We start from the raw sequence: 23,052 nt of genomic DNA on the forward strand, positions 1-23,052 counted from the left end.
CCCGACAGAAATCTCTCTTCTTAAATCCGCGAAGGTTCGCGTCCTCTTTTTGTCGACACTGGGTGGAATCAACCGCTTGCATTTGGGGGGTTCTCTCTGGCTGCAGTTGGGCGAGGGTGGGGCACGCGCGGGACCCCTTGAGGGGGCGGCGGAGGCAGCAGCCCAGGAGGGCGGTGACTGGCGTAGGAGCGCTGGCGCGAGCGCCGAGTGGCGGCCCACTCCGGGTCGCACGGCCTGCGGCTCGGCCCCTAGCGGCCGCGACAGCGCCCCGGGGGCCCAGTCCTCGCGCCCAGCCTCAGCCGCGCCGCAGGCGCCTGCGCGACGCCCGCGTGGGTGGGCTTCGCCGGGCGACAGGTGCTCTGCGGCCACACGCGGCGCGGTCACGCAGGGCGCCGGCGTCCGCCGTCCCCCGCTGGAGTGCGCCCTCTCCGGACACCCGGCGGGTCCCTCTCCTCCTCTCCCCTCTCTCGTGTGCCCTGTGGGCTCGCCTGACGCCCTCGCGGGAAAACGAAGGCCACAGCCTGCGCCAGGAGGATCGCCCGACAGGCTTCGCCCTGCGTTCATTCTTCTCCAAAGCACGCGTCAGCGGACACCTCGTCCCACCGTCCGTCCCTCCCCGCCGGAACGGACACTCTGGGGCCAGCGAGACCGCATCCGGGGTCTCCGAGGTCCTCCACGAGGCTGTGAGCGTCGCCTCCGTGTTTTCGCTGAGGGGTCTCCCGCGTGACGCTGACCCCTCTCGCTGTCGCCTGCGTTAATTACCTTGAACCACACGGAAGCGTGGACGGAGCCGCTTCAAATGGTCTGAATGGCCACAGAAGAGGCGCGCGCTCTGCGCGCCCATTCGCCCCTGAGCGGACATCTGTCGCCGTGGCGCGCCCAGCGCTGCCGCCCCTCCTTCTGGTGGCCTCCTCCTAATTTTCGTTTGGAACCCCCGCCGCCCCCAGCCTGAGTCCCTCGGGCGTGGTTCACAGGCGGCGTCCAGGTCCCCGTGGGAAAGAGGAGCAGCCTCGGCCGCCGCCTTGGGTGGTGGGCGTCCCGGCTCGCAGCGGCCACCCACCCTGCCAGGTGGAAAGAGCCCACTGGGAGAAGCCACAAATGGCCGCAGAGCGGGGGAGGGACGAGGGAGGGACCCAGGGAGGGAGGGGGAGGGACGAGGGAGGGAGGGGTGGGGGCGGGGCACGGCGGGAGCGCCAGCCCCTGCTTCGGCCACACTCCCGCCTGCCTTTTAGCACACATTGCTTTGCTATGGGAACCAACCCAAAGCTTCTTTGCAAAGCAGCTGCCAGCATTCCCAGGGCCCTGCCGGGAAGGGAGAGGCCCTGTGATCACGAGATCACTGAAAGCTGCCACCTTCCAGGGCCTGCCCCGCCACCACTCCCCCCCACGCCCCCACCCCCGCCTTCCGCGGCCTCCGCGGCGGCGCCTCCGACCCCCACGTTGCCGTCGATCCTGTAAGAGGTGTTTCTCGGCTCAGATGCTGCCTCGTTTTCTATATTCTCCCCTTTGGCGTCGTCTTTGTTTTTCAAGACTGGCATTTAATCCTGGGGGGGGGGGAGGGGAGAGATTTCAGCCACTTCGCTCCATAACAACAGCCCCATACTTCCTGTGAGGGAGCAGGTGAGCGAGTCACACACCTGGAAGGTGGGCCAGTGGGGTGAGTTCCAAACGCCCCTCCGTTCTGTGGCTCTGCCGATGGGGAACGTCTCTGGTTTTCCATTGGCACTTTTAAAAACTTGGGACATTTAATGTAATATGGAGAAGTCTGCAGAGCATCTACGCACAGCTTAAAGGATAATTATAAGATAAATACCCATGCGGCCATTCCCTAAGTCAGGGAAGAACACTGGGGCTCCCCAGAGGCCTCCTGCGTGCTCCTCTCGGGTCCCCAGAGCCACTCCCAAAGGCGCCCAGCACCCCCGATTCTGACCGTGAGCATCTCCCCGCGTCTCTTCCCACCAGCACCGCCCTGCACACCTGCGCTGTGTTCTGCGTGGTTAGGCCCCCAGCGGCTGCACCTGTGCCAGGCGCATGCCGACTGTTCTTGTCGTCAGCCCCAAAGCAACAGAGCAGAGGAACCGCTGGCAGCGCCGGCATCGCACCAGGCGCCGCGAGTCCCCAGAGACGCTTCCGGGCGGGCGGGAGGGCGGGCGCGGGTTGGTTTTCATGCTCTTGATATTTTTGCGAGGAGAGGACAGCAGTTATTTTGCAGAAATGTCCTTCGATTTGGGTCTGTCAGATGTTTGCTCATGATTCAGTTCGGATATGAATGTGGGCAGGAATACCACAGAAATTGTGTTTTTCTTAGTTGTCATATTTTGAGGCACATGACATCCATCTGCTCCATTACGGATGGCGGCTTCTAGTCCCTCTGCTGGGCTGCCTGCCGTACAGACACTATTTTCACTTGGTGCACTGTCTTGGGAGGAGACGGGCTGAGACTTCTTTCACGCCCTATATGTGCGGTTCATCTGTCATCCAACACTCACTCGCTGGCCCTTTCTCCACTTGTTCGTTAAGCCGAGCTGAAGGCGGCCGCCCTGCGCCCCACCTCTCCGCCTGCGGGTTCGGTTCCTGGGGATGCCCCTGAACCCGCGACTGACCAGTAAGGCGGTTCCGCCTGCTCCGCCCGCACCAGTGGTGGGAACAGGAGTCTCGGCATCACAGCCCTGCTCGAACGCGCCGCGTGGACTGTGGGGCGGGGTGGGGGGCGCACCCAGCGGCTAACTTGGAGCAGTGGGTTTGGTTATTCACTCCAGCTGGGAGGAGGGTCACTGAGACCATCTGTACCGATGATCAGTGGTGGGGAACCTAGAAGGCACAGGTCTGGAGAACCGGGCCCCGGCATCTGGGGGAGGAGCGGGGAGCGGGCCCAGACGTGGGCACGTCGGAGCACTCGCCGAGTGCTCACGCTGCGTGGGGGCCACCGCCGCCTCGCAGAAGGCACCGGCCGCGGAGGTCAGCCTGCCGCCTGCCCCCGTCATCCCTGCCTCGGCACCGGTGGCGTGGGCGGAGATCACATCCGGATTCATCACTGATCACCCCCAACCAAGGCCGCCCCGGCTACCGTGGCTGGTGCTGTGGCCACTGAGGCCAGGTGCCGCCAGGGTGTGGCACCAACCCTGGGACCGGCCAGCCATGGGGCAGCAGGTCGGTCCCACTGGACACCCCGGAAGTAGACGCCCCTCCTGAGTGCAGGTTTCCCCTTCCTGGCCCTGGGCTTCCCCCAGGAGCCCAGTGCGGCCTCACTGAGCATCTCTGAACTTTACCCCCAGCGTCTGCTGCCGCCTCTGACCCAGAGCCGGAGAAGGTGGCTGACGCGGGGGACTTGCGAGTCTGCCCCGTGTCTGTCCTGCAGGGGGCAGGGAACGTGGAGACGGCCTGTTAACGGAGCCACAGGGTGCCGGCTGGGAGACCCGCCCTGGCAAGGCTGTGTCTGGCTATCAGAGCCTCTTCCTCACGGCCAGAGGCGGGGTGGGGACAGCCACCGCCCTGGAGGCGCACTCTCAGGCTTCCCTGTGTCAGGGTCACCCTGCCCAGAACTTGGGGGTGTGCTGGTGTATAAGGCTTGGTGTAGGGGAGGAATGCACTCCCCAGGGCACATTCCCCAGGGCACATTTCGACCCCTAGACAGGAGTTCATAGGCCATGTTTACCCTCCCCCCACCCCCCACATTTGTGGATTCATTTGACTCCTCCGGCAACTCTCAGAAGGGTGGCTGCTCCCTCCCCTGGGTCCGGGTGCCAGAGGCCAGGGCTCGAAGCGGGGCTGTGGACGGGATTCGAGAGCAGCCATGTGACTTGCTCCATGCGAGTCTGCAAAAGCAGCCTGCGACCGGGCGGCGCGAGGCGGTGCCTGGCGATGGGAAGCCAAGAGTTAACGGTGGAAACGCACACGTGCAAGCCTCTGGGCTGCTTCCTGGCGGCGACACGCAGCACGGAGCGCGGGTGAGTAATTCTCCGCGTGAACCCGCCGCCCGGTGCGTGGCCCCGGCGCCGCGGGCGGGTCCAGCGGCCGCCTCACGTCCCCTCCCCCCGCGCTGCGCAGCAGACGCGGCTGTTCCCAGCAACGGCGCTTTCTGGTTTAATAGTCTGCACACCCGCTCCCTAAGAGACTAAGATGAGCAGAAAAGGAAGAGGTGGGGTTGGGGTGTCGCGGAGCCTCCTGGCCGGGCGGCGGGGAGTGTCAGGGGAGGGCCTGGTTTGGGGCGCCAGCCCGCGGTGACGCGCGCCCCCCGCCCGCCGCAGCGCCACTGCAAAGGCCGAGCGGGGCCGTCGGACGCCGCCGCCCGCCCGCGGGGAGCCTCGGTGAGCAGCGCCGGTCGTCCCGGAATCTGGTCCGCGATCCCTGCGCGCCGCCGCAGCCCGACTGGGCCTCTGCGCTCCCCACGCCTGGCGCCATGAGCCCGGGGCTGGGGCGTCCTGCGCGGCGGGGTGGCCCGGAGGTGGCCCAGGGGCGGTCCAGAGGTGGCCTAGGGGAGGTCCGAGGATGACCCAGAGGCGGCCCGAAGGTGGACAGCAGGCGGTCCTGGGGTTGCCCGGAGGTAGCCCGGGGCTGGCCGGGGATGGTTCATGGGTGACCTGGGGCTGGTCCGGGAATGACCCGGAGGCGGCGGGGCGGCGGAGTGACGTCCTGCAGTCCCGGCGCCCTTGCCGCGAGCAGGGGGTCCCTCCGCTTCCCCAGGCCCCCCTGCACCCCGCATCTCACCCGCTCTCTACCGGGAAACCCTGCGAGGCCGCGGGCGCACGGGCCTGGCGCGGGCGCGCGGCCCGGATGGCGCAGGTGCCCGCGACCCCGGGAGCACGCCCGGCCCCAGGCGCTTCGCCGTCGCCGGCGCCAGCAGAGCCTCCCTCCGGAAGGCGCGGCCCCCGCGGGCGGGCATTTGTATTTGTTGGTGTCCGTTCTGTGCCCTCACGTGTTCTGGTTTCCGGGGTGGTGGCGCGCAGCTGTGGGTGCCGGTTTGGCTGGGAAGGCACAGAACGAGGGTTGCCTGCGGCCTGTCCGCTCGCGCGCGCGCGCGCGCGCCCCTGGGAGGGGCGGTGAGTTCTGGCGAGTCCGGCTGCAGTCCCCTCCTGCGGGTGGCGAGCGGGGGCCCTCTCTGTTGGTGTCGTGTGCAAAGGCGAGGACGGGGTGGTGCCAGGCAGATCCAGGCTCCGACCTGACGACAGCCGGACATGGGACATGCCCCTCCCCCGGGGCTGCCTGCAGGGGCAGCAGCTGGGCGCCTGGGAGGACCCACTGAGAGGCCGGGGGAGAGGGCCCAGGCCCTGTGCCGCCCGCCCCAGGGCTTAGAATTAAAAGTGGGGACACCAGACCTTCATCCTTCCCAGCCCCTCCGCCCCCTCTCTGAAAGCCGATCTGTGTCGGTGACTGAAGAACTCGCCCTGGCGACTGCGGGCAGTGCCCTGTCCCCATGTGCAGGGCAGGCACCCCCAGCCTGGAGCTGCACACGGAGCAGATTCCAGGACAGTCTGGAGAGCAAGGCCACCTGAGGCCCTCGGGAGGAGGCCCCGCCCACAGCAGGCCACCTCTGGCCTCCCTGCCCAGAACCCCAGCTCCTGGCTGGGCTGCCTGCTGGGTGGGGGCCCTGCCACTCTGGGGAGTGCACAGCTAGCATCTCACCGCTCCCCTGGACACATCCACTTTCTCCTAAAAAGAATACAGTTGGAAAATGGGACTTTTCACACTGGAGTGTTTCAGCTGAGGGCTGGTGGAAGGTGTCGTCTCGATTCTAGCTGGGACTTCCGGGCCAGCTGCTGCATCCTGGGCCAGCTCATCATTTCGGGACTTGGCACTGAAAATGTTTGCATACACACGACCCTGGCACGTGCCATCCACACGGCCACGACCTTCCTCAAAACCGGGCCCAGGAAGGGAGAGGTGCAGCTGCGGGGCGGTGGGCGCCGTTCAGACGCCCCGAGCCACGTGCAAGTCCCCACACGCCTGGCGCCTCTGGAGCCAGTGGCGGCACCACAGTCAACCTCCAGGGCCCGGTTCTGGTACCGAGAGCTGGCTTTCAGGTCTAGGAGAGCGAGAGACCCGTAACGGCTGCCATTATCAGAAGGAAGAGGCAGAGGCAACAGCGGTGATGACGTCCCCGGCGCGTGGCACCTGGGCTCCGCGGACACTGCTCTCATTTATCCCCATGTTAAGGTCCGTGGGTGTCACCCAGAGGGGAGGGATGGCCATGGCTCCCCAGGAGAGGCCTGAGGAACCTTGAAGGCAGAAGAGATGGTGTGACCTCAGGAACCAGTCACGGCCCCATCTTCAAGGAACTTGCAAGAGAGGAAATGACAGTATCGGAGAACCATCTAGAAGTGAGAAGCCTGACTAGGGACAGGAAGGGCCTGTCCGAGTTGCAAAATCAGCCGTCGCCCAGGGATTTAAGGGCCGTCCACTGGCCTGGGACTTCACACTTGCGTGTAAGTGTGTCAAGTTTCCGCTGGGACAAACGCCACCAAGGAGTGTTCACAAGACAAGGCCTTGGGCCTGCCTGGGAGAGTCAAAGGACCATCCAGGGTGGGTGCGCCAGAGGACTGCCCGGCAAACAGCCATTGCGGGTTGGGGGGCTTGCTGACCAGGCACTGCCTATGCGGGGGTTGGGGTGCAGGAGGAGCAGGCAAGCCTGGAGGTCTGGGGGGGGGGCCGGTGAGGGGACGCAGGTGCCTAAGGGCCAGGAGCCAGCTGGGACCGCTGCTGACCTGTGCCTTGAGGCCAGGCGGCTCGGGTGGGCGAGCCCTCGGGCCGCCGGTCACCGGTAACCCAGGTGGGGGCAGGGAGATCAGTTTCGTGTGTGTGTTTTTATTAAATTGTAAAATATATATCACATAAAATGTACCATTTTAACCATTTTTAGGTGCACAGTTCAGTGGCATCGTGTACATTCACTCTGTTGTGTAATGGTCCCCATCCCCGTCCCCAGACCTCTTCGTGTTCCCAAATGGACACTCGGTCCCCGTTAAACGCTGACTCCCCAGCTTCTGGGAACCCCATTCCACTTTGTCTCTGAATGTGACTCCTAGGGACCTCACAGAGGTGGAGTCACAATGTGGGTCTTTATGACTGGCTTAGTGCACTGAGCACGGTGTCCCCGGGGCCATCTGTGCTGTGGCCTGTGCCAGGATGTCCTTCCCTTCGCAGCTGACCGACACCCCGTCGTCTGGACGGACCGCGTTTTCTTTACAGCTCGCCCACCTGTGACACTCAGGGGAGTCGCGCTGCCGTGAGCCGGGCGCAAACAGCTGCTTTCGCTTCTTTTGGATGAACCCCCAGAAGAGGGACTGCTGGGCGCAGGGTGGTCCGCGTTTAGATTTTTAGGGTCGCCAGACCGTCTCCCACAGGAGCGGCAGTATTTCCGGTTCTGGCCGACAGTGAGCAGGGCCCGGTGCGCGCCAGCCGCGCGCTGTCCTCAGCACGCGTGAGCCCTGAGGGTGGGGTGCCGGTCACGCCCCCCCCCCGTGTCGCGCCCCCGCCCCCGCGTCGCGCCCAGTGTTCCGCCCGCCGTCAGAGCCGGGCTCCGGTGTCCCCCGGGCTTCCGCACTCGTTCGCATTTCCCCGTTTCCCACGAGCGTCCTTCCTGCGTTGCAGGACCCGCCAGGACCCCGCGCTGTCGTGGCCGCGTGTCCTGTGTTCCTACGGCTGTGACCGCTCCTGTGTTGCTGTCTTTCGTGACGTTGATACGTTCTCAGACCGCAGATGAGCCGTTTTGTAAAATGTCCCTCGATCTGAGTCCGCTTTTCCTCACGGTTGGAGCGAGTTTTACGTGCCTGGCCCGAAGCCCGCACGGTGGCCGCGGTCCCTTCTCCATGCGGGGGCAGGCGGGGGCGGTGCCACCGGGCCCCACCGTGATGTGGCCATTGCATCTGCGGTCGGCGGGGCAGGGACAGACCTGGGCAGACCCTGCTTCTCCAGTCTGCGCGCGACGTTGCGGGGTCTCCGCGCGTGGTTGCGGGGTCTGCGCGCCTCGTTGCGGGGTCTGCGCGCCTCGTTGCGGGGTCTCCGGGGTTCCCAGGGGCGGGTGACCTGCCCGCCTCTGCACACCCCCTCCCCACAGGCGGAGTTCCGCGGTGGGGGAGCCGCGCCTTCTCCTCCGGTACTTATTTGATTCTTCCTTTATCTCGGAAGGCACGCAGGGTGACCCCTCACTCTGTGAGCTACAATCCAGTAACAGTGACACTATTTTGTTCAAAAAGTCGTCCCAGCTTTGGGCCTGGGAAGAAACTTCAGGTCGGATACTGTGTCCTCGCAATGGGCTCATCTTTCTTTTCTTTAAATTTTTTTTTTTTTAGTTAACATTTTCACCACGTTCCAGATGTTCCAAACTTGGCTGGCTCTAAAACAAACCCTTGCGCCACTGGCTTTTTCCCTCCAGCGTCGCGCCTCCACGTCCCGGCCTCTGTGCTGGTCTGCAAGTCCGCGGCTGGCCTCAACCGTCTGCCTCTGTAGGGGACGGGTCTCGGTCCCCACAGGCCCTAAGGCTTTATCTTCAGCTTTGAAGTCTAACCGTCCGCCGAGAATCTCTCGAAGCTGATGCGTCTGGGTGTATTTTCGAGGTGCCCGGTGAAACGTGGGGACCCCGTCCTCCTCTGCCTGTGAGAAGCTGCTCTGGTGGTGGCTTTAAGTGCCAGCTGTGTTCCCATCTTTCCTTCTTCTCCCGAGCTCCTGAAACCAGGGGCGCTGCTCCGCCCGGTTTACCTGCCGCTTCCCCTCCCCCCTGCCGTTTCCCTGCCGTTTGCCTCGCCCGCCCCTCGATGCCCCTTGTGAAATTTTTAGTTGTTTTTTTCTCCCCTGGGTACCTCATACTTGATTTCTCATGTCTCATTTGGGTTTTCTTCTGTTATTATTATTTTTCCCCTGCGTTCAATCAACCTTCTCTTTACTTCCCCCCATCTCGGATTCATTTCAGCGTCTGAATTTCTATCGGTCTCCCCACCCCCTGCCCCCCGCGCCCCCAGCGCTGACTTCTGCGTGACTCGCAGGTCCTTTCTGCTTCGCGGTCACTGCGTGTCTGCTCTTCCCTGTGGCATTTGGCTTCCGATGGCCTTCGTGGACTTCGCTTCCCTTTCATCCGTGTTTATGATATCGAGGCATTTCACGAGGTTCTCACTTGATGGCTCCCTTTCCCGTCGGGCGGGAGAAGTGCAGGCGTCTTAGCTTGTTTCGGTGACCGGGTCTTTGGTCTTGAAGACCCCGTGGTCTTCCCTTGCCTTTCTCCTCCTGCTCTTGATCACAATGAGAGTCTCTTTCTTCCTTTTTGCTTTTTTTTTTTTTTAACTCTCCTTCCAGGCAACACAGGAAGCTTGAGATATTTGCACTCCGTCCATCCCTCTCCTAGCTTCTATGTTTCTGGTCGTCGGGCATTTTATTTCTATCCCATTTACCTTAGAACACCACTAGACATTATCGTTCGTGTGTTACAGTCACTTTTTTTTCAATTTCCTCATGTATTTAGGACTTTTGTTGCTTTCCGTTCCTTCCTGCCCCTCGGACCACCCGTCGGACCACCCTTGTGCCCGAGGAGCATGGTCAGTGCCCCTCTCTGTGCAGTGCTGGTGGCTTCGTGCTCTGTTTCTTTCCTTTTTTTTTTTTTTTTGAAAAATTCTTTCAAGAATGAGGGTGAAATCTATTTTGACTGCGAAATGGAGTTCTTGCTTGGCAGATATTTTTAAAAGTGCATTTAGTACATTATTCAATTAGTCGTCGGTTTAAGCATCTTATCTTTGAACGAGCGTTTTCCCTCGGCAGGTTTTGTTTTCTCTTTGTCTTCGTTTCTTTGTTCCTCAAGTTTCCTTGTGACGTATCGAGATTTCAACTTATTCTTCATCTTTGGGCTGTTGCCTTTCATCGGCTCCAGAGAAGTCTCTGGAAGTCATTACATCGCACATTTGGCTTCCGCTGATTTTCTCCTCGTTCGTCCTTCTGCGAGACGGTCTCACCCTGCCTCAGTTCCTTTTGCCCATCTTTCCTGTGGCTTGTCTTTTTTTGTGCTTAATTCCAGGTGACTTCTTAAAGTTCACCTGTTCACTCTTCTGCTGTTGACTCTCCTACCAAAAACGTCCATTATGTTTTTAATTTCAATTATTATATTTATTTCTTAAAATGCTCTTTTTTAAATTAGGTTTGAGATATCACTTCTTATAGTTTTCTACTCCGTGAAGTTATTTTCAAGCTTGTAACTATTTCTTAAAAAGAGGGAAAAAAAAACACAGAACAAGATGGTGCGTGTGTGGGTGGGCCGGGGGCGTGTGGGAACTCTCTGCTCTCTGCTCAGTTGAGCTGTGAACCCAAAATTGGTCTGGAAAATAAAGTCTACTTAGAACACAGGAAGGCTTGTTCTCTCGTCATCTGTGTTTGTCAACTCCGGTGTCCAAAGGCGCTGTGCGTTTTCTCTGTGCTGTTTTGTTAAGCTCGGCCCTTTCCTTTCGCCTTGCTTCCTGGCTTCCCTGGCTGTTGATAGCAGCATGTTAGTCATTGTCCTTGAAGATCTGTGGGGTTCCTCTGGGACCTTGATGAAGATGCCCTTCTCCAGAGAGGGTCTGCCTGGGGCACCTAGCCGGGCACCACTTCAGACCCAACCCTCAGCTTTCCCCCTGTCCCACTCACTCGCAGGGGCGCAGGCCAGCGCTGCCGACCCCCCTCCAGAAGTTAGGGGCTAGTTGGCAGATGGAGGGCTGCAGGGGTCTGGAGCCACCTCCGGGCAGCTGGACCAGTCCCTGCAGGGCTGACGCCAAAGCCAGGTCACGAGCAGGGGAGAAGCAGGTTGGTCGGTAGAACGGGCTAAGGCAGGGTCACCTCCTGGCTCCTGTCCAGGGTGTGGTCAGCGAGCTGAAGTCAGGAACAGGACGGGGAAAGAGGCAGCACCACGGACAGCGCCCAGAGGCGACCTGCAGGCCTTGGGGTGGCCGCTTTGTCGTTATAAGGCGGCTCCAGGTTCGGAGCCTCCAAGCCAGCCTGGCCCTGAGCCCGCCCCTCTGGGCACCAGAGGCCAGGCTATCCTGGGCTCCCAGGGTCTGCTGGTTCGTTTCTCCAGGGGCCACAGCACCGATTCTGGAAGCTGGACTCTCAGCTGGGAGGTTGGCAGGAAAAGTCTATCTTCAACCGGTGACAAAAATGTCCCCTACAGTGTCACACGGAGCGACACAGGTGTTCCGCTTAGGCCTGCGGCGGATGTTGGGAACTCATCTTGGGAATAACCCTTAGGGCAGTTGGTCTGAGAAATGGCATGAATCAATTAAAATTCGACGTCTCTTTTTCCCTGTCAACGTTTGGAAGCAGGTTTGGCCAGGAAGCCCGTGGGCCACTACGACTCGGGTTAGAAAGGCGGCCGAGGCGCGGCCGTCCGCCGATCCGCCTATGGGGTCCGGGTGGTGCGCGCGTTGCGGGGCGCGCTGGCCCGCGCCTACGCAGTGTCCGCGGCCGGGAGCCGCGGCTTGACGCCTGCAGCGCCTTCTCTTCCCATCTTACGGTTCCCTGAACTTGGGAACTTGGTCAGCAGGGGCCCGATGAGCCTCCCTCATTCTCTCCACCAGGGTCTGCAACCCCTGCGGTCTCCCTGTGCCGTCAGACGCCCCGGGGTGAGCGACCGGTCGCTGGCTGGATCCCCTTGAGGTTCCCGCGCTCTGACCTCTTCTCCCCTCAAGTCTCCTTCCGATGTCCGCTGCCGGAGCCGCGACGGCCTCTTCCCCTTTAACCGTCCGCACGTGCGCGCGATTCAAACCCGGGTTTTCCGAGTCCCCTCCACTCCGGCGCCTCCGCGGCTGGCGGCGCCCGTCCCTGCGCCCTCGGCCAGCACCGCTTGGCGCGGGCAGCTGGTGCCTCTTTCCACAAGCCCAGGTCTTTCCTCTGAACAATTGGCTGCTGCCAGCAGGCTGGCCAGGCAGAGGCGGGCCACCACCGGGAGTGACTCGAGGAGGTCACTCTAATGCCCGCAGGTCGCTGCTGTCCACCTCTAACTCCGTAAACCAGGGCTGCGGACGTGTGCTCCCTCCATTTTGTGTGAAATGCGAATGTCTGTGACCTGGCCATCTCCAGGAGGGGTCCCCAAATAGGAAACCTCAGTCCGGGAGGGGGCTGTCCCTGGGTCGGCGGCTCTGTGGGAGAAGGGCGGGGTGGGGGGCAGGTCTTCCTGGCCCGGCGCCATCCGGGCTCGCGTGGGTTCCCCAGCACGCCTCCCAGGCCTGCTCCCCGCCCGAGCTCGGACACCGCTGGCCGGGACTGTGGCACAGTGTCCCGTGGCGGCAGTGGCAACAGCATCGACAGCCTTGGAAGACCAAGGGGACCCTCCCGAAAAGCAGCGCGTAAACCGGGAACGAACTCGGCCGGCTGCCCTCCTCCGTGACCTGTGCCGGGCTCCGTGCGTCCCGCTGCGGGCACGCGGCTCTCGGAGGGCCGAGCTGTGGTCGGGCCACAGCCGTCATTACAGCCAGGGCCAGCAGCCCCGAGCTGGTCACCGCAGCGCGGCGCGAGCACCGATGTTTGGGGCTGCCGCCCCGTGCGGCCGCGTCCCCAGCTTCGCAGGGGCAGGCGTGTCCCTGCGGCTGGAAACCCCGCCTCGGGCAGACCCTCTGAGCCTGTGCTGCCGCCCGGGTCGGCCTGGACCCGGCCTGGGCCTCGCCCCTGGCGCCGCGGCCGCGCTGGGCGGCGGGCGGGCACTCCGCGGGCAGGGCCGCCACCTGGGGACCTGCGCGGCGTCGGCCGGTCGCTCGGTCACACTTTCTCGGCACTCTCCGCAGTGGAGTCTGTCTGGGGTCTAACACCGTGCACACGGGACCCAGGGGTGCGTGGGAACCGCCGTTCGCTGGCTTCCGCCCCGCATGGCACGTGTGCGTGTGGCCGGGCGTTCCGAGCATGCGCCACGAGCCCGCTCAGCATGCCGCCTCCCCGGCAGTGGGCAGCGCGCTGGTCGAAGGCTGTCCAGGACACCAAGGTCCCTGCGGCCTGCCCCGTGGCAGAGAGCGGGAGTCAGTGCAGCCTCGCGCCGGGCCGTGGAGGACCACCGCTGCGCGCCCGCCCTCCCCCTGTGCGGCTGGGGCGCCGAGGGCAGCAGCCGCGTGACAGGCCCCTGGGCTGCGGACATTCAGGAAGGAGACCGCGCTCAGCTGCGCAGGGCCACCGCGCTCGGCCCGGGGCCGGCTCCCCCACCGTGACCTGGCCGGCCCGTCCTGGTCCTCGAGGTGAACCGGGTGGATTCGATGGGACCGCCCCTCCCCCAGCTCGGGCTCGGCCAGACGGCGGCTGCTCACCCGCGGCCTCTGCGCATGTCCTGCCGAGCCTGTGCCGCCCATGCGCGGGCGTCTCCCCCTCGGTGCCCTGCGCTTCAGCCCCGTGGCAGAGGCGCCGCCTCCCGCTCTAGCCGGGGCTCTCGCCGCCCCACTCCGCCCAGCACAACGCTGGAAGCCCCGAGGACCCGCCTCCTCTCGAGGGCCACTGCGTTGCTCCGTGCTTCTCGGGGTTTGTGCCGGGCGCGGCCTGGTGTGGCGGGCAGGCTCCCGGGCGGCTCTGCAAGTGGCTCTGGGCTTGTATGTCTGGTTCTTTTCTGCGTTTTCATTCTCTGGAGTTTAATGGACACCGATCCGTCTATCATCTCACTATGGAAAATAAAAAATTCCCTTGGGAGTTGTAGCCCGTTCATACTGCAGGTCACCTTACAGCTGCACGACACCCGGGGCGTCCCCCAGCGGGGGGGGGGGGGCACAGGGGTCTCTGGACAGGGCGGCCGGCACCACTGTGTCCCTCACTTGTCCCTTCCCCTGAGCATGTGGCCCGACCAGCGCGCGTCAGGTCCCTCTGCGTGTGCCTGGGAGAGCTGTCAGGACAGGCGGGCAGCTCCCGCCCCCACCGAGGGCGGCGTCCTGCGGCCTCTGGGTTGCTCAGGGCTGGGCGGTCAGAGGCCGCCGTCTGGGTGGCCTTTACACGCACAGCGAGCTCTGCGATCTGCTGCAGGCAGCTGGTCCCTCCCTCTGGACGTGGCCACAGCGTGGTGAATTCTATCTGAGGAGCCCGGGCTGAGTCTGCTGAGTCACAGAGCGGACCCACGAGCCGCCCGGACCTGCCCGGCGGCCCCCGTCAGGTGAGAGGGGCAGCCGTGGGCCTCTTCCCTGGCTGCTCAGGGGCTGGGCTGTTTTGGGGAGGGCCAAGGTCTGCCGCTCAGCTCTGCTGCCCCCGGATGCCTGTCTATGTTTAGAGCACCGGCACATGCAGCCGGGAGGCATGCAGGATGCCGCTCAGCGAGCAGAAGCTCCTCGGAGGGCGGTTCTGGGGGCTCTCCGGTCCAGGGCTGGCACTCGGGAGCTGGCCGCCCCCTCCAGGCAGCCTCTCCTCTCTGACTTGCTGCTTTGTCATTGCATATTCCGAGCTGGAGCTGGTCCGGGCAGCCTGGGGGGGCAGGGAGGGTGCACTTAGCTGGGTGTGGCAGGCGGTGGAGCTGGGAGCAGCAGGCGCCCCCACCGGCTCCCCCATTCCCAGTGGGACTGCGCCGATGGGTGGGGCTGCCCAGGCCTCCTTGTTTGTGCCAGGGGCGGCTCATCGCCCAGCGGCCTGAGGAGGGGATGGTGTCTTCTCTTTAAAACTGAATCAAGAATCACAGTCTGTCCATGAACACCGCTCTTCACTCAAGGGACGCGGGTGTTTAGGGACAGAACAGCTTGTTGGCTGTCCCCAACACTTTACTCTGAAGGACGCGGTTGCCATGGCATCGTGCCTCGGTTTCTCCAGTCATTCAGAGAGAGTGGGCTGTTGGTGGGGCCGGCTGGTTGTGGGAGGGGCCGTCGGTAAACTGTCCATCCTCTGCAGGTCATGGTGGATCCGAGCTCAGCACAGACAGTGCGGCGGCCGGCAGGTGGCCGTCTGCTCGGGGCGCTGACCGCGCTGGCGCCGTGTGGGAGAACGGGAACAGGCAGGATTTTCTTTTTTTTCAAAACCACGGTCAGAGTCGCAGGTTTGAGAAGATTCTAGTAGATCTGGTAGACATAAGGTTGCTTTTGGGTCTTCACTGCTCGTCCCGGGCAAGCTTCCTCTGTATCCAGAGAAACCCCTTCGGGACGGCACCCAGGTATGGAACTCGTAGGTTGAAAGTGAGCAGCACTTGGAAGGTTTTTAAGTACACGTTGTCGTACATTTCTCCGACAGAACCAGACCAGTGAACCTCCTCACCGGTGAGGCCGAAAGCCATCAACTGAGTGTGTAAGGCACGGCTTTGAGGCTTCTCTTTAATGGTAGACCAGGATGAGTGTCGACGTTTCTACACACCGGCGAAGCCACCTGTCCACTCGAGACCGTGGACGGCCCACCACGCCTGCCGTTTCCTTCCACTGCTCTTTGCGGTCCTTCCTTCCCACGCGCCCCGACGACCCCTCCCCGGCCCGCGTCCCCGGCCCCACAGACCCGCTCCTGTCGCGGTGGATTAGCTGGCGTTTTCCGGAATCGCACCCGAGTGCAGTCACGAGCATGCAGGGACCCGGGGCGGGTCTCGGGTCTGCTCTGTGGAGCGGTGGGTCCCGCAGGTCGCTTATCCGCGCGCGGGTGGATGGATTCGGGGTGGCTTCCAGCGTGTCTGCTGTTGGGAATCACGCCGCCGCGAACGTCCGTGCACCTGTCTCCACACGCGCCTTCATTTCCCGGGTGAGAACACCTGGGCCGAGTCCCGGGGCGGGCGGGCGTCTAACTTTCTAAGAAACTGACAGCGTTTCCCAAAGCGGCTGAACCGTTTTACGTCCCCACGCGGGGCGAGCCTGGCGTCCAGCGCCCCTGCCGGCAGCCGGTACCCCCCGTCTCTGCCGTCGGAACAGGCGCGTGGTGGCTTGGCCTGGTCCCTTCAGCCGACGGCCCCCCGGTGGCCCGTGACGTTAACGGCCTTCCGAATGCTCTGTGCACTTTCTCCGGTGACGGGACTTTCAAATCTTTCATTCATTTTTAATTGAGCTGTTTGCCTCTTTAGTATTGAATTTGGGGAGTTTCAATATAGACGTCTGGATACAAGTTCTCATCCGATGCGCATTTAGTGAATAGTCTCCTGGGCTGCGGCTTGTCTTTTCATTTTCTTGACAGTATCTTTCAAAGCCAAGACACTTAAAATTTCTATGAATTCCAATCTGTCGATATTTTCTTATGGTTGTTTGTTTATTTATTTATTTATTTATTTATTTTTTTGCCCTTTCCAAGAAGTTTTTCCTAATCCAAGATCAGGAAGATTCATCTATGCTTTCATCTAGGAATTCTACGGCTTCACAGTTCACGTTAGTCCCATGACCCGTTTCTGCTTGCTTTCTAAGTGTGATTTACAGTATAGGTTGAATCAAGGCTTTTGTTTCTTTTGGCATAATGGTATGTAATTGTTCTAGCACCGTTTGTTCAAAAGACTGTCTTTTCTCCATTGAATTTCCTTGGCTTTTTCCTCCAATATCAGTGGACCAAGCAATACCTGGGTCTACTTTCCTGACCCGCCGCGTGATCCATCCGCCTGGGCAGTGACTCCGCCAGGCTGATGACTGCCGCCGCGTTGTGACCTAGAGGTCAGGGAGTGATTCTAACACTAAATCTGTCATTTTCCAAAACTGCTTAATTTAAAACATTTGCTTTTTCTATATGTATTTTAGAAATAGCTTGCCGGTTTCTACAAAAAAATAAATAAAAAAGCCTATTAGCGGTTCGATGGGATTCGCTTTTATTTTACTTAATAATGGCCCCAAAGGACGAGAATAGTGATGCCGGCAACTCGGACAGGCCACGGAGAACCCGTCAAGTACTTCCTCTAAGGGAAAAGATGAATGTTCTTGACTTAATAAAGGGGAAAATATGCCGAGGTTGCAAAGGCCTGTGACGGGAACAAACCTGTTTGTGAAATTGTGAAAGAGGAAAAACATTCATGCTAGTTTTGCTGTCACACCTCGACCTGCAAAAGTTTCTGGCCCCATCATATGGTTCAGCTAAAAAAAAAAAAAAAAAAAAAACGTTCCGCGTGTGGGTGGAGGACACGGGGTGGGGGGGACAGTTTTGCGCCTCTGTGAGGACTTCAGCGCGGTCCTGCCCCCCAAAAGAGGGGGCGCCGGGTGTTAGGAAGTAAAAGCAGCTGACGTGAGCGCGGGCACCGTGGATCCCGTACCCCAGATGGCTGCGTGTGAGGCCGGCGTGGAGCGTGACAGTGTGACCGGCGTGGAGCGTGGCGGTGTGGCCGGCGTGGAGCGTGGCGGTGTGGCCGGCGTGGAGCGTGGCGGTGTGGCCGGCGTGGAGCGTGGCGGTGTGACCGGCGGGGAGCGTGGCGGTGTGGCCGGCGTGGAGCGTGGCGGTGTGGCCGGCGTGGAGCGTGGCGGTGTGGCCGGTGTGGAGCGTGGCGGTGTGACCGGTGGGGAGCGTGGCGGTGTGGCCGGCGTGGAGCGTGGCGGTGTGGCCGGCGGCAGCGTGGCCGTGTGGCCGGCGGCAGCGTGGCGGTGTGACCGCTGGGGAGCGTGGCTGTGTGGGTTCTCTGGACGCCCGGAGGAGCCGCGCCCAGGGCAGGTCGCAGGGATGGCAGGACAGCACACAACTTAAAACTTACGAGTTGTTTATTTCTGGACTTTTCCACTAAGGGTTTCCAGCCTGCAGCTGACCACAGGTTTTTCCGTGGAAAAGGGGGGCCGAGCGACTGTGGAGAAGTAGCTGACATGCAGGCCACTCTTCTCTCCTGCCTTTCTTTTCTAGAACAAGCGACTTCCTAAGCTCACTTGTGGGTTCCGCACGGATTCCTCGGGATTTTCTGCACAGGCGGCCCTGCCGCGTGTGACGAGGACGGCGGGCTGTTGTTGGGGGCTGGCGGAAGCGGTGCGGGAGGGTGCTGTGAGCGTCCCCTGCCTTGGGGGAAAAGCGCCACGTCTTTCACTGTAAAACGCGGTGTTGGCTACAGGATTTTTTGTTTCGTTTTTGTGTGTTTGTTTGGGTTTTTATAGATACCCTTTATCGGGTTGAAGCTTCCTCTTACCTCTAGTTTGCTGAAAGTTTTTATCGTGAATAGATTTTAAATTTTGTCAAAAACTTTTTTGCAGCTTTCAAGATGATTATGTGTTTTATTATTTCAATATATTAATATGGCGAATAAAATGGACTCATTTTTAAGAACATTAAACCCATTTCGCGTTTGTTATACATGCTCCGTTTGATCACATTGCATTATCCTTTTTTCTAGATTGCTGAATGTGAGTGGCTCATTGTGTTGAGGGTTTGGCGTCCGTCTTAATGAGGGGCATCCTTTTCTTGGAGTATCTTCCGCTAGTTTTTATATCAGACTAGTGTTGGCCTCATATAACGAGTTGGGAAGCGTTTGCGTCTCTTCTGCTTTTCTGGGAGAGTCACTGCGTACTCCTTAATCCTTCCCGGAACACTTGAGAATTCGCAGTGCAGACGTGTGTGCCCAGGCTTTTCTTTGTTGGAAGGTTTCTGGCACACGTTCAATTTCTTTAATGGATGAAAGGCTACTCAAGGTGTGAGTAAGCTTTGTTCCCTCTTTCAAGGAACTTGTCCATTTCATCCATGGTCCCTGTAGCACTGGTGGGCTGTGTGGGCATGTCCCATTTTTGATTGTTGATATTGGGAACTTGTCTTTTTCTTCCCCGATCAGTCTTTCCAGAGGTTTATAAATACTATTGATAGTTTCAAAAAAATAAAAGCTTTTAGTTTCATTAATTTCTCCTATAATTTTTAAATGTATTAATTTCTACTCATATCTTTATTATTTATATTCTGCTTACTTTGCATTTACTTTATTTTTTTGTTTTTCTATGTTCTTAAAACGGGAGCCTCGATTAGGATTAGATTACAATTAGAGCGAGACCTTTTTTTTTCTAGTATAAGCATTTATTGTCATGTTTTTCTCTCTATACCACGTTAATTGTGTCCCACAAATTTTGGTACATTGTGCTTTTATTTTCATTGAGTCCAAAACATTTTTCTCATTTCCTTATAATTTCTCCTTTGACCTATCTGTTATATAGAAGTGTTTTTAAAATTTCCAAATGTTTAGTTTTTCTTGATATCTATCACATATTTCTGGTTCAATTTCTTTTTGACCAGAGAAGGTACTTGGGATCATTTCGGTTTTTTTAATCATGTTGAGATTTGTCATCACTGCACAGTCTAAAGCCTGTCTTGATGAGCACCCTACGTGCATTTGAAAATACGGTGTATCCTGCTGCTGCCGAGCAGCACGTCCTGTCCGCGCCAGTGGAGACACTGTCGTTGTCTTCGATCGCCCTGCCTGAGTTTTGGAGCACTTAGTGCATCTCTTAGAGATAAGTATTGAAACATCCAGTTATAATTGTGACTATTCCTATTTCTGCTTCCATTTCTATCAGGTTTTGTTGTATGTATTTTTGAAGCTTTTCTGTTTGGTGCACGTAAATTTACGATTGCTACGTCTTCTCGATTCGCTCTTTTATCACTACCTTGTGTCTTAATCCCTCGTAATGATCCCTGCTCTGGAATCTACGAAGTTTAGCACCAATACAATCGCTTCGGGCTTCTCTGCTTGAAACTTCCCGCATGTAACTTTTCCATCTCGATCTGTGCTTTTATGTTTAAGGTGAGCTTCTTGTGCACTGCATATAACTGGTGCTTGCTTTAAAAAAAAAAAATCTAGTCTGGAAATGTTTATCTTTTAATTGTGTTGTTTACCTCATTTACATTTAATATTTAATAACATGGTAGGTCTTACATCTGATTTTCTGCCCTTTTCTACTCGTGTGATCTTTTTTGTTTTTTTCTTGTCTTCTTTGGGATTCAGTATTTCTTAAGATATCATTTTACCTCCACTGTTGGTTTATTTGCTACGTTTCTCTTTCGACTGAACCTTTGGGGCTCGCTTCAGGGTTTTCAACACCATCTTCAGCGCATCGCAGGCCCTCTTGATAATACACCAACCCACACATGGTTAACAACTTTCCCTGTCTTCTGCCCATATTTTTGCTACTGTTCAGACATTTTACTTCTATATATGTTACGAACTCTACGATGCATTGTTCCTAGTTTTGATGTCAATAATCTGTAGGGATTAAAGAGAAAAAGAGCCCTTGACATGTACATTTATTTTTACCATTTTCAGCATTCTCCATTTGTTTGCGTAGATTGAATTTCCCATTTGATAACATCTCTTCTGCCTGAAGTTCTTTTAACACATTTTTTTTGTAGTGCAGATCAAACTTTCATTTGTCTGAAAAGCCCTTATTTCTCCTTTTTATTGGGTAACAGCTTTGATAACATAACTCACCACTTAAAGTGTGAATTCACGGGGCTTTCGTAAATTCACGGAGTTGCACACCTACCACTACAAATTTAGAATGTTTCTGGTCGCCCGCGGAAGACAGCCCGCACCCTTCGGGGGTCACTTCTCGCTCGGCCCTGACCCCTGCCCCCCCCCCGCCCCTCCCCCCGCCCCCTGCCCCCTGCCGGCGCCGCCCCAAATCCGCTTCCTTTCTCTGCATCAGCGCCTCCTGTGGCCGTTCCATGTAAGTGCAGCCGCGCAGCGGGCCGTCTCTCGTGACTGGGCCCCTTGCGCTCAGCATCACGTTTTCGAGGTCCATCCGTGGTGTGGCCTGTACCACCGCTCCGGTCCTTTCCATCCCCGCCTGGTTCACGGCACGCTGTGTCGCACGTCACTCATCCACTTATGGGTCGAGGGCGCCGGGTCGTTTCCACACCCTGCCTACTGCGACGCTGCGAGCCGCGTGTGGGTGCGTTTCCGAGCTGCTCCGGGGCATGCACCTGGCAGTGGGCCTGCTGGGTGGTCCCGTGATCCGTATGAAACCCCCAGACCGTTTTCGGAAGCAGCGGCGCCATGTACACTCCCACCACAGTGCACCGGTGTTCCAATTTGTCCACGTCCTCGCTTGTTATTTTCTGGGGGGTTTTTTGAACATTTTATTTTTAAACATTGACAGTAGCCATTCAGTGGGTACGAAGTGGCGGTCAAGGCCTTTGTCGTTGAAATATATTTTTTGCTGAGTACAGAATCCTTGTTCGACAGGCGCTTCTGCTGAGCACAGAATTCTGGTTCCGTCGACAGGGGTTTTTGTCCTGTGTTCCCGGCACTTCGGAGATGTCATTCCGCGTTCTCCTTGCGTGCCTAATTTTATCTTTGTTCCTCTGAGTGTCACCTGCCCCCTCCTTCTCTTTGGTTCCCTTTAAGAGTCTTCGTTTAGTTTTGGTTGTCATCGGCCGACTGTGATGCATTTAGCTTCTTTCCTGTCTGAGGACCGAGGGGCTCCTTGGATCTGGGGCTTGGTGCGCCTCATGAACTCTGAACAGGTCTGTAGTTTGGCTCCTCCGCGTGGCTTCTCCCCCGAGCCCCGGGCCCGGTGGCACGTGTGCGAGGCGGCTGACAGCCTGCCCCTTTGGGTGTCTTCTGTTCACGCTTCGCTCGGATCCCCTCTACCCACCCGCCTTCGGGGGGGCGTCTTCCCTTGGCTGCTGGCTCTCGCGGCGGGAAAGGCCTCGTCGCCTCCGACGCCGAGGTCGCTGTTCCTGTCGCTTCCACCGCAGCCTCCCTCGCGGCTCCCGTTTCTCTGCCAGGATTCCTCCTCCTTTGCTCCATGCCGTCCGCCTGTTCCACGTGTAGTTACCCGAACGTTCTGCAACAACCTGGCTTTTCCGCATCTCATCATTTGCGTCGAATGCCCGGCACGGGTGGCAGAGAGCGGTGGGGTGGAGGGAGCCACGCGTGCACAGGGCCAGGCTCGCGTCTTCGCGTGCGGGCGCGTGGGCGTCCGGCCGGCCGCCGTCGAACTGGGTGGGGGTTTGTGTCTGTCACCGCCCGGCCGTGCACAGGGCTGACTCGCCACGCTGGCGGGCGCCGCCGGGCTGCGGTCAGGGCGGAGCCCGGGGCGCTGGAGGGGTGATCCCGTGCCTCCGCTGCGCCCCGAGCTCTCACGGGCCCCGCCGCCTGCGCCGCCGGTGGTCTCCACGCCCGGTGCGACGCTGCTGCTGCTGGTTACTTAGTGCGAGGCTGGCCGGGGTGAGGGGGGGCTCAAGTTTCCGGGTGCAGCCTGCGGTCCGAGAGGCGTAGGTGCCTGCACGCGGGGCGGGGCCTCCTGGATGCGCCTGCCCCACCCTCACCCCCCTCGCCCTGCACCCTGCGCCTCCCACACCCCACCTCCAACCCCGTGCCCCCAATCCCGCGCGCCCCCCACCCCGTGCCCCACACTCCCACTGCGCACCCCCCGCCCCGCACCCCCACTCCACACGCCCCACCCCCCAGCCCACATATCCCACCCCTCACTCTTCACCTCCCCGCCCCCCCTCCCCGCCTTCCCATCCCCCAGCTCCTCGCGCCCCTCACCCCCTACACCCCTCACCCAGTGCCAGCCCGAGGCCCAAGAGGTGGGTGTGGCGGGAGCCTTCGCACCCCGTTTCCGCCCCTCGCCCCGCCCCACGGGAGGGGAGCCGGATGGGGCTGTTGCCACCGGGATTCGGCCCCTCGGCAGGGCTGCCCTGGGCCTCGCTCTCCTGGCCTGAGGGGAGGAGGGGAGACCGCGCCGCAGGTTTGTGGCTTTTCTCGTTTTGAGGGCAGCGTGTCCCTCCTGTGATTTTCCCCATCTTAGGCAGAGGAGGTTTTCTTGTATGTTTTAAAAATCATTTTTATTTCCTTATTTTGTAAATTATCCCTTTTGATAGTTCTCCATTTATCTTGAGTGTTTTTATTATCAAATTTCATAATCTCTTAATATAGTAAAGATATTAAGTTTTTTGTTGTATTTACTGCAAATATTGTTTCGGCTTGTTTTAGATTCTTGATTCCATCACGCTTTAGTAATAAAGAGGTAAATTTTTATGTCGTGGAATCTATTAGTCTTTCCTTTTGCGAATTCCTTTTATCTTCTTCAAGGCTAGAAAGGCCTCTCTCCGGAGGTTTGAAAAATGCTCGACTCTGCTGCTCCCGCTAGTATAATGCTTTGATTTTCACCCTTAATTCTCTCTAATCCATTTAGAATTTTATGCTAGGACGGCAGTGTTCCACAGACTGATTTTTCTTTCACAGTCCCCTGATTATCATCGCAATATTTGTGAATAATATCCTTCCCGCCGCCGCTGAAT

The 23,052-nt window shown here is 59.1% G+C and overlaps 1 protein-coding gene across 13 annotated transcripts in view; it reads left to right on the forward strand.

Moving 5' to 3' along the window:
- Positions 1-3,413: 3,413 nt before the first annotated feature.
- JAKMIP3 (Janus kinase and microtubule interacting protein 3) overlaps positions 3,414-23,052 on the forward strand; it is a 53,326-nt gene continuing 33,687 nt past the window's right edge. For 7 of the 13 annotated variants that reach the window (XM_036223032.1, XM_036223034.1, XM_016157530.2 and 4 more), the window contains exon 1: positions 4,004-4,138. The gene's annotated coding sequence lies outside the window, so the exon portion shown is untranslated. Of the gene's footprint in view, positions 3,948-4,002; positions 4,139-4,255; positions 4,308-13,841; positions 14,069-23,052 lie in introns of those variants that run through there. The other 6 variants (XM_036223030.1, XM_036223031.1, XM_016157529.2 and 3 more) reach the window with 5 other exon arrangements.

This window comes from Rousettus aegyptiacus, unplaced genomic scaffold, assembly GCF_014176215.1.
Source record: "Rousettus aegyptiacus isolate mRouAeg1 unplaced genomic scaffold, mRouAeg1.p scaffold_m13_p_6, whole genome shotgun sequence".
Classification (NCBI taxonomy): Eukaryota; Metazoa; Chordata; class Mammalia; order Chiroptera; family Pteropodidae; genus Rousettus; species Rousettus aegyptiacus.